Below are 14,492 nucleotides of genomic sequence, written 5' to 3'. Positions count from 1 at the left end.
CCCCTCCCCAGCTAAAATACATACTTTTGGGGTTTTTTTTAAAGAAATATTTCGGGGTGGGGTGAGCACTCTCTCAGAGGCAAAGGGGGTTGAGGGGGAAGAACTCTGGGAGGGGGCGCCGGGAAGGGGACAATGTTTGGAAGGTAAATAAAATAATTTAATAAAAAAAGAAAAGAAACTCTTTGGTTGCCAACAATAAAACGGATTTATATCTAGTGACTTAACAATACAGACATTTCCTATCTTTGATTAAATTCATGGTTCCTTTTAAATTCCTTTCAGGCACCTCGGAGCCTTTTAAACTCCTAGTTCTGAGAACATAAAGCCACAGCTGCGCGCGGGCCTGCCTAGCGCGTGGAAAGCTTGCGATCAATCTCTAACACTATTTTTAAAGCTCAAAGCTGATTTGTTCAGGTGATGTGTTTAGATTTAGTTACCGTGTTAGGAGCAGAGTAAACATCTTTTAACCCCAGCACTTAGTGCGGCAGAGGCAGGGGGAGCTCCATGAGGTTGAGCTCAGCCTGGTCTACAGAGCACGGTTCCAGGCCAGGCAGGGATTCACTGTAAGAGCCCATCTTCAAAAACTAAAATACACAGTGTAAGTTACACAGGTAACTATTACACTTCCTTTATTCTTATACTGAGAATGCCATGAAACAGATCAATCTTTCTGGCCAATACAGTTTTCTTTGAAGGCTAACTAGATAGGCACTGTACACTCATTTGGCGATGCTGTTTTCAGGAGCAAATCGACTTCAGTTGTATTCTTCTTGGCATGCTATTAGCATCTTAACCCCAGCCTAAGTTGTAGTATTTTCAGAAGCCATGATATTTTCCTGACTCATGAAGGAGTGGAGGAGGCCTTAGTCTGTGGATGAGATGAACTCTGTAAGATCCCACCACATGGAAGAGTCTAGAACAAAGCCTGCGTCATCGGAGGTTGCCGGATGGTTGGAGAGGTGGCCAGAGCTTAAGAGCTTCTGCTGCTCTTGCAGAGGCCCAGGACTTAGTTGCTGGCATCACCATGGTGACTCGGGACCATCATACTGCATATGTACACATTTGCAGGCAAAAACTCATTCACACAGAATAAGTGAATCTTCAAATTGGGTCTCTTTCTTTTTTCAAAGTTGCCTAGTACTCAGATTTACCTTTTTTCCTAGACCAGAGAGATAGCTCAGTGTCTGCCACCGAGCCTGACAACTTGAGTTTGATTGCCAACTCCTGCAGGATGTCCACACACAAAATAATAAAAAATGCAATTCAAAACTGTTTCCTATCTTCAAATAATATTTACACACTAATCCAGGATACTGTTGGGGAAGACGAATAAGTGGACAATCTCAAATTCACCGGCGCTATTTCTCTTTAAAGAGTAAATCCCTGCAGATCACATTGTGTAAGATAAGAGTAAAAGCTCAAACCTTCACGAACACGGAGGAATCCATCGCATGCAGCATCTCGGGGAGAGACTGCCACCCCACAGAGTACTCGGTGTGGGTTAGTCGTTTTGAATGCACCAGACCAGGAAAAATGCCAAGTCTACATTTTTCTTACAGATGGATGTTCCTCTCATAGCAACCACGGGGACAGCCTTCTTTGGCTGGAAAGGCATTTAGGCCATTTCCCCAACAGCAGAGCTACAGAGCATCCCCAGGGGAAACCTGTGTTCCCGGGCACGTCCGCCACTCTGACTGCCACTTACTGTATACTGTGGACTACAGAGTCTGTTGTATTTTCCTCTGTGGTCCCAGTGCCCACCCCAGTGTCTGGCTGATAATACGGATGTTTGTTTGTTGGCTATGTTCAGCAAAAGTTGGGAGAAAACCGCTACTGTTTTCTTAGGAAGGTACTAACGGCTTTCTGGGAAGAAGGGTTCATGATGGAGCTAAATAGAACCAGAATGCCAAGAATTTTTGTGATTTTTTTTTTAAGTTCTGGTGCTGAATCAAACATCTATAGTAATTAGAAAGAGTGAAAAATCACTGCATTCTAAATATTTTCTTAGAAGTTGATCTACAGCACATTTTTATTTCTCATTTCAACTTGTACTAATTTTCTCAACTTTGCTTGACCTGAATTTTATTTAAATTGGTTTTATAGATAGGATACTATTTTCACATTTTTAGAACATTTAGAGGAAGTTTTTAGACCATATAATTCTAACCTAGTTGCAAGGAAACAAACCCAAATTATATTTAAAAGGGAGAAGAAGTATGCCCTTGTTCTTCTAAGAATAGCAGGACCGTGGAAGCCAGAGAGAGGCTGTGGACATAGTCTAGAGCATCTTAGGGAAATGAGCCCATACAGGAGCCTATGCTAGAAGAAGGAAGATTATCGGGTTTGCAGGCCAAGTCAGATAAGAAAAAGTGAAGGTTCAGTACTGAACACCGAGGTTGTCAACCATGGCGCACCCGAGAAGTTAGGGGTATGAGGGTATAATATATTGACTTATGCCCAGATGACTGAAGGTCTTACATATGGCCATATATTACAGGTATATATGCATGCACTGAAGGAACGAGCCTACTTGCTGCATAAGGCGACCAGCACAAAACCTGAATGATGTGGGGATCTGGGTAGACGGTGCATGGTGTGGTTTGCATGTTTTTCCTCAGTTTTTGAAATTTATTTGTATTTTATGTCCATTTCATTTTGCCTCCATGTGTGTCCATGTGAAGGTGTCAGATGTCCTGGAATTGGAGTTATAGACAGGTGTGAGCTCCCATGTAGGACCTGGGAATTGAACTCAGTTCCTCTGGAAAAGCAGCCAGTGCTCTTAACCACTGAACCATCTCTCCAGCAGCCCCTCAATATGATTTTTAGGAAATTTCTTTTTTTTTTTTAAAGATTTATTTATTTATTTTGTATATGAGTACACTGTAGCTGTCTTCAGACACACCAGAAGGGGACATCAGATCCCATTACGGATGGTTGTGAGCCACCATGTGGTTGCTGGGAATTGAACTCAGGACCTCTGGAAGAGCAGTCGGTGCTCTTAACCACTGAGCCATCTCTCCAGCCCAGGAAATTTCTAAGTAAAACAAAAAATAAGCAAATAAAACTTGTCCAATACATCTGTTAAGATTCATAATAATTTTTGTTTCATTTACATACTTCAAATATTCAAATTTATTTTTAATGAAAGTCACTAAAACTTCTGAGTCTCCTGGTTCCTCTGCAGATGGTGCCTTAAACACAAAGTTGTCCTATGGCCTCTGTGTGTGTGCAGCCAAGCACACACCAGAACATGTCTTAGGCTGCTTGACCTATAGGAAGTCTTTTCACAGACGCTTACATAATTCCTTAAAAACACAAAAGTCAGCGCTTGCCTAGCAAGCGCAAGGCCCTGGGTTCAGTCCCCAGCTCTGAAAAAAAGAAAAGGAAACAAACAAACAAACAAACAAAAAAACCCCACAAAAGCCATTTGTAGCCCTGGGGACACGTGAACACAGACATTCCTCCACATCCAACTCTTGGACTCATGCTTAGAGTTTAATCAGCCTTCAGGCTCTTTCCTCAGCATTCCAATCCAAGGACCTCGCCTGGCAAGCTCCTAAAGGCCAGCAGTTACCTCCAGTCTGCAAGTTAGCAACTTTCCCAGGCTTCCTTTACACTCTTCCTCCAGAGGCACAGCAAATGAGCCCCTGCACTCCATGCTGCTCCTAGAACCTCTCTGATAGACACAGGCCTCTTCCCGTCTCAGGTGATTAACACCCAGACGTTTAAGTCATCTACTAGCAGGGTAAGTATAGAGAAAGGCCACAGCCAGAGACTGAAAGTTCTGAGGCAGGGCTGCAGGCCTAAAGGACCTCCTTTGTACAGCATTGTTGTGAGGTGTAAGGAGTAAACCTGGAATCACCATAGTGCAGTGGAATACAGCAGAACTGATGTTACGGACGGACAAGGCTCTGAGGCCTTGGAGCCTTTACCTTTGCCCGCTTAGAACATTCATTCCTGCTGCCATGTTTGAAAGCCCTGGGAGGGGCTGCAAATCTGGCTCAGAAATGGAATGTTTACCTAGAGCATGAGGCCTTAGGTTCAATTCCAAGCACCACAAACAACCCAAAATAAAACCCAACCCAATCCAGGAGAGCATGAACCATGGGTGCTGGGGAGAGGCAGCGTGGGAGAAACCTGCTGACTGACACCCTGTAGGTTCACACAGCCTCATCCGGTTCACTCTGGCTCAGGCAGAGAGCCCACTGAGATGGGTTTCACGAACAACTTGCCAGTCTCCCACAGGGCCATGACAAAGCATGTTTTTAGACACAGAAGTTTGGGGAGGTTTGTTGCACTACAGATGGCTACCACAGTTAGCTACAAGCCCATTCATACACAACCCCAAATTAAGAGCAAAGAATGAGGGAAAACACTTCCTGGTCCTTAGTAAGTTTTTTCTCCAAGGACCTCCAATTATGAAAACTATTTTTTCCTACAGCATAGAAACTGAAACAGCTTTAGGACATAACTGAGTACGCGTAGCTGGCAGCCTCATTTGTTTGGTATAACCAACAATTTAATAACCCCTAAGGGAGAATAGTTACTTAGCATAAAACAGACTAGCATAAGGGAGTCTTTAGTACTTTAGCACAGGTGACCAAGTGACTTCATGTGTTCTCTCTCTCTCTCTCTCTCTCTCTCTCTCTCTCTCTCTCCCAAATATTATTTTATGTGTATGACTGTTCTGTCTACATGTATGTATATATATCAAATGTGTGCCTAACCCACAGAGGCCAGAAGAGGGCATTGGATCTCCTGGAACTGGAGTTATAGGTGGTTGTGAGCCACCATGTAGGTCCTGGGAAAGGGACCCAAGCCCTCTGCAAGAGCCTGCAGTGTGCCAACTGCCGAGCCCCCTCCTCAGCCCTCTTAGGATTTCTTGCCTTAGAGAAACAACCAGCAGGCTCCCATGTTTTTAATTTCCGTATACTCTTCTCTCTTGGACCTGTGTAGCATATGGAGTCCCAGGGGTTCCTTTAAGTTCTGACACACAAAGTGTTCTCCTGTTTCTGCGTATTTAACGAGTATTCTCACATCTGCATTTACTGTCCATATGCCCAACCTCTCAGGGCTACTTGGCAGGAGACTTCCCCCCAGAAGGACTGGAGAGTCAGTTCCAAAGCAAATCTATTGCCCGTCTTCTCTTTGCTTGGTTAATACCCCTCCTCGCCTTCTGCACTCTCAGACTGATTGTGTGCAGGTAATCCTTCCCTCTGCGGACTCCTACAGAATGCAGGAGATGGGTGCTAAGCCTTTGACACAGTCCCAGGCTGGGCTAGGATCACTGCAGTCACTAGAAACTATCAGTACTTCTTGCTGTAGCCTGAGGCATCCTAATGTTTAAGGAGGAGATCAGGAGGACAAAAGGAGAAGCTGAGAAGAAGGGCGCTCACTGGAGAATGGTAAACCATGCTAATGCCGCTCAGAGGTCAAGCAAACTGAGGACTGGAAAATCACTACTTGCCCTAGCAACGGGGAAGCCAATGTTGATAAAGAAAATGGCTGTCCGGATTGAACTGGGTCCAAATCACCTGACAGCAGAAGGGGCCTCAGGGACTCTAAACAACGCTTGCTATATTATCTTAAAGCCTTTTCTTTATAGCTACAAAACAAGCTTTTTTTTTCTCCCCAAATTTTAATATATTCAATTTTACAGAAAAGCTGAAGGATGACATAACCACCCTTACAGAAGTCCAGTGCTTAGCTGAATGTCATGTTTATTGTTCCATGCATACTTAGGTGCATGTGTACACTGTTTGAAGGTAACTTTTCCTGGAAGCACACTTTGGATAGCCTAAATCTAGTCCACTATTACAAAACCATAACCGCCATTAATACATCTATAAAAATTAAAGTGTATTCTGTGTTGTAACTGAGGCATACTCAAGTTTTCCTACCATGTTTTACTTTGCCTTTTTTTTCTTTCTGGCTCTGAGACAGGGTTTCTCTATGGAGTTCTGTAGACCAGGTTGGCCTCAAACTCACAGAGATCCATCTGCCTCTGCCTCCCAAGTGCTGGGATTAAAGGTGTGTGCCACCGCCTCCCTGCTTCCTAATATGGTTTGCAAACCAGGGTGTAATCAAAGTCCCTACAGTGCATTTACCTGTCAGGTCTTTTCCTTTGGTCTCTTAAAATGTTGAAAAGATTTTTCCTATAGAATGGAATCAGACCAATTCATTGTTACACAAACAACTGAACTTCCTCTACTCTGGACAGTTTTTGAAGGTAGTGAATAGATTTGCTGCTTTTGTTACAATATTCTAAAGTTGCAATTTCCCAACTTTTCTGTATCACTTCACCCTTTTGCTTTCAGAGAAACCTTAACTTATTCTGCTTGTTTTGTTTCATTTTGTTTCTTAAATGTAACCACTATCTAGTAGCTCAGAAGACTCCAGTGAGGAAACCCTAGGGCTCATAGGCTCTGTATTCACCTTGTACGTGCTACCACCTCTCATTAACCATAGAGATGTCATCTTAAATCCAATCAGCATGGAACCAAGCAACATTTTATTGATTAACCACAACAAATCACACTTAGAAAGTAAAATGAATTTCCTAAAAGTTCTTTCTTGATTAGCAAACTAGGCCTTCCTAATACGTGCAGGTGAAGCCGGGCTGTCAGAAGTGCCTGTGTGACTGGAAATTAGCATATCTAAGTGGGCTAAGTCAGCCGTCTACTCTGCATTCTACTGTGCAGTGAGCAGACTGCATGCAGATGCAAACACTCACTACAGTAAGTGAGTTTCTATTACTGCTCGTTCACAGTCTTGCCCTTGCCTTGCTCTAGGGATCCTCTTACCTCTGTCTACAGAGTGCTGGAGCACAGGCCTGCACTCGGCCTCTAGAAGCAATGCCAGTAGGATCAGCAATGCTTATTTATGGTCACAGGAACATTTTGTCACTGTTAGTTGTTCTTAGGCTACAAAAATGGAGGATAAATGAAGGCTTCAAGATTGTTCTCACATGGGTTGGGGATTTAGCTCAGTGGTAGAGCGCTTGCCTAGCAAGGGCAAGGCCCTGGGTTAGGTCCTCAGCTCCCGGGGGAAAAAAAAAAAAAGAAAAGAAAAAAAGAAAGATTGTTCTCACATTATATGGTTTTTTTTTTTTGCTATATTACAAAACTTAAAATTATTTAACGTGCTATATCAAAGTGAGTTATGTTCTTACCTATTTTATTTCACTAACTTGGACTTCTGTTTTTTTTTTTTTTTTTTGGTTCTTTTTTTCGGAGCTGGGGACTGAACCCAGGGCCTTGCGCTTCCTAGGCAAGCGCTCTACCACTGAGCTAAATCCCCAATCCCTAACTTGGACTTCTTTAATGGTCTTTTAATTTTAATCAAACCACAGACCCTGATGAGAGATCACTTTCAACTTCTTTTGGCCTAAGGACAATCTGAATAAGGTATAAGGACCTCTACCAGCCAGCTATACTCATACACCTCATTCTGATCACTATGGAAAAACACATAAAAAAACAACCAACAAAACAAAAGGTCCTTAACCTGAATAAATTGGAGCCCAGGACTCAAACTCTATGGGGAAACTTTTGGGAGACCACAATTATTAATTTGCACTAAAAATACTGTAGCTATCCTCACTTTATAACATAGATCACCTGAACTTCCACACCTGTCAAGAAGACCATGCAAACTGAGTAAGATACTGGTCGAACGTATGCTACAGATTTAGACACTCAGCTAGACAAGATGTCCTGTAGTCAGACACTGTCAACTTACTTCTCAACTACATTACCATATGTGATATATACAAAATACAATTATTTCAGGAAACTTCCATTAATATTTTAATAAGCTTCTAATGAGATATTGAATTACTTGCTCTTTCAAGTATAAAACATGCAGTATAATCGTGGCTGCCAGCCCACACTGAATGCTGCCTCCTGGTATTCGTACCTTAAGAGGTCCCTCCCACACTCTAGCAGGGGAGGGTGGTGTAATTGACAGAATACAGCAAGGGATGATGTACTACTTCTGAGGCAAGGTTTCAAAAGGAGCTATGGCTTCTGCCTGTCTCTCAGATCATTTGCTCTCTAGAGGGACTTCAGGTGCCTTGTTGGAAGGACACAAAGGTAGCCTTCTGATGTCTAGATCAACACAAGATTGAACCAGGACTATGCATTTCCAGATGCCTATCAGACACTGTGTAAAGTAATCAGTGGCTTTTTGTTTTAGGCTACTTGGAAGTCAACTGTTACCTGGCGTGGATATACTGGGATATGCTTCACTTAACTCAAGTTGTATAACTTTTTGAAAACCAGTAAGATATCTTTTTATTTTATGGCTCTGGGTGTTTTGTCTGCATGTGTGTCTGTGCATCATTGGCATGCTGTGTCTGCAGAGGCCTGGAAACGGGCGTCAGGTCTGCTGGAACTGGAGCTGCAGAGGGTTGTGAGAAACTAAGGCGGCCTTCTGCAAGACTGGCCAATGCTCTTGACTATTGAGCCATTTCTTCAGCCCCAGCTATCTAACTCTTAATGTAGGTGTTTTAAAAATTATAATATCCTTGATGTAAAACCCATTACCAGGAGTAGTGAAGAGAGAGGGATGATTTCTCATGCTATATAGCCTAGGATAACTGACTGACCACAAATAAAAACTTCCTAACAGCCAGCAGACGGGATGGTAGGAAACATGTATGAGGTAACAGTCACAGGTTACCTTGATCTGAACTATACATGCATTAGAATGTGCTGCTGTACTGTGTATGCAAAGGTCTGAGGGCAGGAAAAAGCCTTTCATACTGCACATGGTAACATCCATGCTGACATGAACTTTTTTCACCTGAACTTCCCTAGAGGACAAGGGTGAACTGTCTTAGGCAAGTTTGGTAGAAGAATTCAGTGGCTCAGCTCTTTATTCTGTTTTCTTAGATCTGGAAGACTGAAGGGAGTCATATTGAGGGCTGCTCTCTAGCATCCTGGAACTGTAGGAATAAGCCAGGTTCTTGGAGTCCCCTTGAGAATGACTGAAATCTGCCTGTTTCTGAAGTGTGGTGTCAATCAACTCATTGCTCTCGCAAACCTCAGCCACATTTTCAAAAAAAAAAAAAAAAAGTTTTCGGGAGGGGGTGTGTGTGTGTGTGTCAACTTACATTTTATCTTAACTAATGTAATTGGATCCAAATGTATGCAGGGGAAGAAAAAGAAAAGTAGTCTTTTTTTTTTTTTCTTTTTTTTTCTTTTTCAGAGCTGGGGACCAAACCAAGGGCCTTGCGCTTGCTAGGCGAGCGTTCTACCACTGAGCTAAATCCCCAACCCCAAGAGAAGTAGTCTTAAGCAGCAGCTTCTTCAATGAGTATTTGTTGAGAGCTGCTCTCTGGCCATCCTGCAACTGTGGGGATAAGCCATGTTCTTGCCGCATGGAATTTATAGTATCTCTGGGGCAAAACTCAACCATTTGAAGGGACATACATGAGAGTCACACGACAAACAGTAAGAACACATGTTTATTAACAGACAGGTTAATAATCAGGACCTTTAGCAAGCGTTAGGAAACATGAAGGGGAAAACACACACAGATGCTCAGAACCCATTCAAACCCTGGGGTCGGGAGAAGACTATGAAATTACGATTTTAACAAGTCCCCAATAGAAAGCTGACCCACAATACTCTAAGGACCCATTCAGTGTACCTGGGCAAGTGAACCGTGGGCAGGAGACTGCAGACCTCGCCGAGGAAGGTTCAATGATAGAAGTAGAACAATCCTTAAAGGGCCTGTGGAGTGTGAGGGAAGAGGAAAGACTGCTATGTGTCCTGAGGGCTTCCCAACTGCCAGCCACTTTTTTGCATATTACCTTATTTAAGATAACTTTATTTCTTATATGGGAAACTTGGGCTCAGAGATGTGAAATAATTTTCCTGAGGTCAGAAAACTACTTAAATGTCAGAACTGGGATTAGCAGATATTTTCATTTTCTAGATGAAATTGAGCCACAGAAAAGTTTAATATTTGGTCTGGAGTAAGTGGCCCGGGCGGATGCATCCCTGCCTCTCTGCTATTCTAGGAGCAGTAGTAGTCACATTGCTTAGGAAAAGAGGTGGCACAGCATGATAAAGAGATTGGAGGACACCACTGAAAAGCAGACCAGGTTTGAAATTTAAGATTTTTTAAAGTCATCTTTCCAGCCCCCACAGTCCAGTTTCTGACTTGTGATACAGTTCAGGGACTCACACAGTAAAGACAGTAATGACTTAAATTTAATGATTTAAAATTACTTTCTATAAAAAAAAAAGAGATAATTTTTTCTATTTCATTTTTGTTTTAATTCATTTATTAAACAATTACTAGGCCACAAACCATAGTAAGTTAGAATCCAGTCATAAGAATAAACTGTGCTCTTGCTATTTGTCGACTACCAACCTAGTTAAAATAGTCAAATTGATTTTATGGTAAGTTTCAATTTTATTTGTTTGTTTGTTTATTTATTTACTGTTCCATATTTTTTCTTAGCAACTTCTTGTTTTAAATTTCCTGGCTAAACCAAATGACAGCATGAACTCTTGGAAAGTAAGGCTATTTATCTACTTCTAAATAGCCCTAAACTCAGACCAGTGCTTCTGATTGATAAATTCATCTTGAAGTGACAACTATGTCCCAATTAGGAAAGTGTTTCTCTATACGAGTTTATTTATTTTTAATGTAGAGAACTCTTGATTGCTAATCAGCAGGCTGCGTGATTACTTTCAGTAAGGATCTGTGAATGCTGTTTTCTCACTGGAAGTACACAGGCTCATTTCTGAAGCCCAGGCTGGACCAGTCTAAGCTTTTCAGTCCTCCTACAATGGGGGCTCCATGCTCAGCTCTGCGGTGGGGGTGGTAGCAGTCTGAATAAAGCTCCAGATTTGTAGTTAGATGATACAGTCTTTAGTCTCAGGTCTGACAGTTTAATGTGCAAACTTAGGTAAACTGTCCTTCTGGCTTAGCTTTCTGTCTTAAAGGGGGAATACTCAGGAGAGGTGGCTCAGTGGTTAAGAACATGTACTGCTCTGGGCGAGGACAACAGTTCAGTTCCTAACACCCCTGTGAGCTGCTGTACAACTCCCTGTAACTCCCTGAAATGGCTCCAGCTCCAGGGAATCCAAACCTCTCCAATCCTCAGGCATCTGCATTCTCAGCTCTGCCCCTCCCCCCTGCACCAACACACATAATTAAAATAATAAAAATAAATCAGTAATAAAGCGGCAAGATGAAGAAGTTGCATTCTAAATCCAACTACATGCATGGAGTAAAACTGTTAAGAGAAAAATTGAGTTTAAATAGCATTTGATGAGCACAATCTTGAAAGCCACAGTCCGTTGCTAACGCCTCCAACTGCCCATGCTCACTGTCTGTCCAGCTGGGCTGCATGACTGTAATGTTCAAAGATATGGAAGTGGTCTGGGTCAGGGTCCTAAACACAGCTCACCCTCTTTCTTCCTCTAGTTTCAAGTGAAGAAGCTACTTAGGTGAATGTGATGGATCAATTTTGTTAAGAGTTAAGTATATTAACACCACCACACAACTCCCACGACACAAGCACAGGGGATGTAGAAGCCATAGCACACAGAAGTAGCTGTGCTACTGTTTAGGACAGAGATTCACATGTGTGAGAAATGATGAACATATACTTTATTGTACAATGCTTTACATTTTGATTCCATTTTAATTTATCTACTTAGCTCTTTGCTTCTTGACTGTGTAGGCGGTGTGACCAGCAACTTCAAGCTCCTGCCACAGTGACTTCCCCACTTGATGTATTAAACCACAGTAAACCCTTTCTTCCTTACAGGGCTGTTACCAGGGTATTTTGTTACAGTAAAAAGGAAAGTAACCAAGACAGATTCTGAAAGAAACCTAAGCATCCCACATCTGAAGTGGACTGACAGAAAGCCACCTCTAAGACAAGTGAACACGTAAGGTAAACGGGGCATATTATGCAACACTCTCACTAAAAGAGGAGACACAAACCACATCCTAATAGTACTTTACTTGCTTATATGTGCATATACCGCCCCTCAGCTCTCATTGGTCCTAGGCAGGGAACTGTGTGACTGAGAGGCAGATACAGCATCAAGACTTTCATTGCGTGAAGTCTGAGCTATGTACTACTCAATTTAAGCAGTAAGTTTGGACCAACAAGATAGCAGTGAAAGAGGAGATGGACGATGCCCTTAGTGGTCTCAAGGGTCTCTGCAGGTGATGACTGACTTCAGAAAGTATACGAGACTTTCCTGGAGCTATTTATCTTCTCCAAACTTGTCACTGTATAGATGTTCCCAGGGTACCAAAATTAAACAACTTGTATAAAGTACACAGCAAAAGAGACAGAATTAGATCAGATACTCCACTATCTACCCCATGACTCTTTTTTTAATTTGCTCATTTGGGGAACAGGTTAAGTGTGGATGCATCATGAGATATCGTGTAAGTTTACTTAAAAGTTTTAAGAGTACAAAATACCTTGGAACGACTAATGCAATCTTTGGCCTACTCTACGGAGAAGCTTTGCATATCCCAATAATTGTACGTGAGTAGAATGCTCCCCACATTTAACTCACTTGAACTCACTGAACAAATAGTGCCTCAAATTAATTATTTAAACAAATGCCTTGCACAAGAGGACTTGCCAAATATAACTATAGGCTGATAATTCTTTTACTAAAGTCTAAGATTGACAAGTCTCAAATCTGTCCGGACTCATTTGTTACATAGCCCAAGCTGGCCTCCACTCAAGGTCCTCCTGAGTGCTGGGATTACAGAGGTGTCCCACCATACTTGGCTTAGAGGTAGCGTTTATATCCCAGAATGGTGCTAAAGGTTTGTTTTCAGTTAAGGAATACAACACAGAAAAGAACAAGAGCTCACAAAATGATTTGCAGAGCACTGTATTCTGATTGCAGCTTAATTATTAACTAAATACAAGCTTCCTTTTATTGAATGTGAATTTCTAAGTGGGAATAGATAAACCTACTTTAATCTACTGAGGGTAACTCTTCTCTCTTTGGGACTGGTGTATATAAAAACAGGCACTCTGAATACAGTGGAAGGAAGGAATACGCAGAAGTGCATGGTATCTTCTCAGCTGGGAACTATTAACCTTAAGTAAATAGGGAATTTTCTCCCCCCAACCCCCATAGTCTACTTTCATTTTGTTTGCCACTATTAAATTTTTCTGGTCAAAAATTAAATTTTCATTAAAGACAGCAATAATCAATTTTTATGTTAATTCTAGTCGTTTGTGAATGTTGCTTTACATCTCAAAAGTCTGGTTACATTTTAACTGAATTATTAGGTCATTCCATTTATGAGCTGACATCAGCAAGTGTTTATTGGGAGGGGAAGTGTACTCCATTCTAAAAATGGAAATAGCATGTTGAATAAGAAAACAATCCTATTAATCTTGGCTACTATTTCAGGAAAAAACACTTTCTCAAAACTTCATAATCTCAAAAAAAAAAAAACCAACAACTTCATAATCCATACAAAAAGGAATCTAGTTTGATCTTACAACAAATATACCAGTGCATTACGTAAATTTGTTTAAATGCAAAAACAAATTTAAAAAAGCAAAACCTAACCAGTCTATTTTCGTCTTGAGGAAAAAAACCCTAACAAAGTCTCAGTTGGACCACTCAGAGATTTCCACTCCTAAGTACCACAAACTGAAATTCTTTTATTGAATTTCTACCTACAAGCAGACTTGTTTCCCCCATAGCACGCTACCAAAATTATCAGTATCCTGCCAGAACATAGTCGTTTAAGACCACTAATGAAACCCCACAGAACCGCAATCCAAAATGCCAGTCATGATTCCTGTAAGGTCCAGAAAATTCCAAATTGTAGTCCCAGGCCACGGAAACAGTCTACCCAAAGGACTCCAAGAATAGGATGTCCTTATGAACGCGATCAGTCACGACCTCCGTGACACCACATGACCTTTCTACGAAGGCAGTTCTTAAAAGTTAGCAACTGAGATCGCCCCTCTCTCTGAAGTTAAAGGAGGCAGGGCTACTGAGATGCGCAGGTCGGCTGCTCCGTGCCACCCCGGGTCAAGTGCTTGTCTTTCGCTACTCCCCTTACCGTGAGCAGATCAGAGAGGGAAGAAAAGGAAAGTGGCCTCCAAGGATGGGTTTAGGGAAGAAGGGAGGGGCAGCTCCGTGTGTGGTGACCATTTGTGAACACGTACGGTGGCGCGAGGGCCCAAAGAACGAACTATGGGAGCCCATCGTGCCGGCCGCCATGATGGCCTGCCAGTGAGGCCCAACATTGGGCCTACGCGCCAGAGATCGGATCAGCTACCACTCCTTCCTCGGCAGCGTAATCCCTCCGCTGAAGGCCGCGCACTAATTTTAATCACGCCCCGCCCCCTAGCCTCTGGCGTCACCTCCGTCACTCCTGCGTTTTCCAGCAGCTTCCAGAAACGTCCCCTCCCCCGTCTTCCTCACTCACACTTTGCAGGCTCTGTAGCTATGGGCCCCGCCCTGCCGCAG

At 42.4% G+C, this 14,492-nt stretch overlaps 1 protein-coding gene across 1 annotated transcript in view; it reads right to left on the bottom strand.

Moving 5' to 3' along the window:
• Positions 1 to 14,327, bottom strand: part of Hmgb1 (high mobility group box 1) — a 129,301-nt gene extending 114,974 nt beyond the window's left edge. Inside the window, exon 1 of the mRNA XM_087577791.1 lies at positions 14,083 to 14,327. The gene's annotated coding sequence lies outside the window, so the exon portion shown is untranslated. The remainder of the gene's footprint in view (positions 1 to 14,082) is intronic.
• Positions 14,328 to 14,492: the final 165 nt, after the last annotated feature.

The sequence above is a fragment of the Rattus norvegicus genome, chromosome 12 (assembly GCF_021556685.1).
Source record: "Rattus norvegicus strain SHRSP/BbbUtx chromosome 12, alternate assembly SHRSP_T2T, whole genome shotgun sequence".
Taxonomy (NCBI): domain Eukaryota; kingdom Metazoa; phylum Chordata; class Mammalia; order Rodentia; family Muridae; genus Rattus; species Rattus norvegicus.
This window is presented reverse-complemented; position numbering and strand designations above follow the sequence as displayed.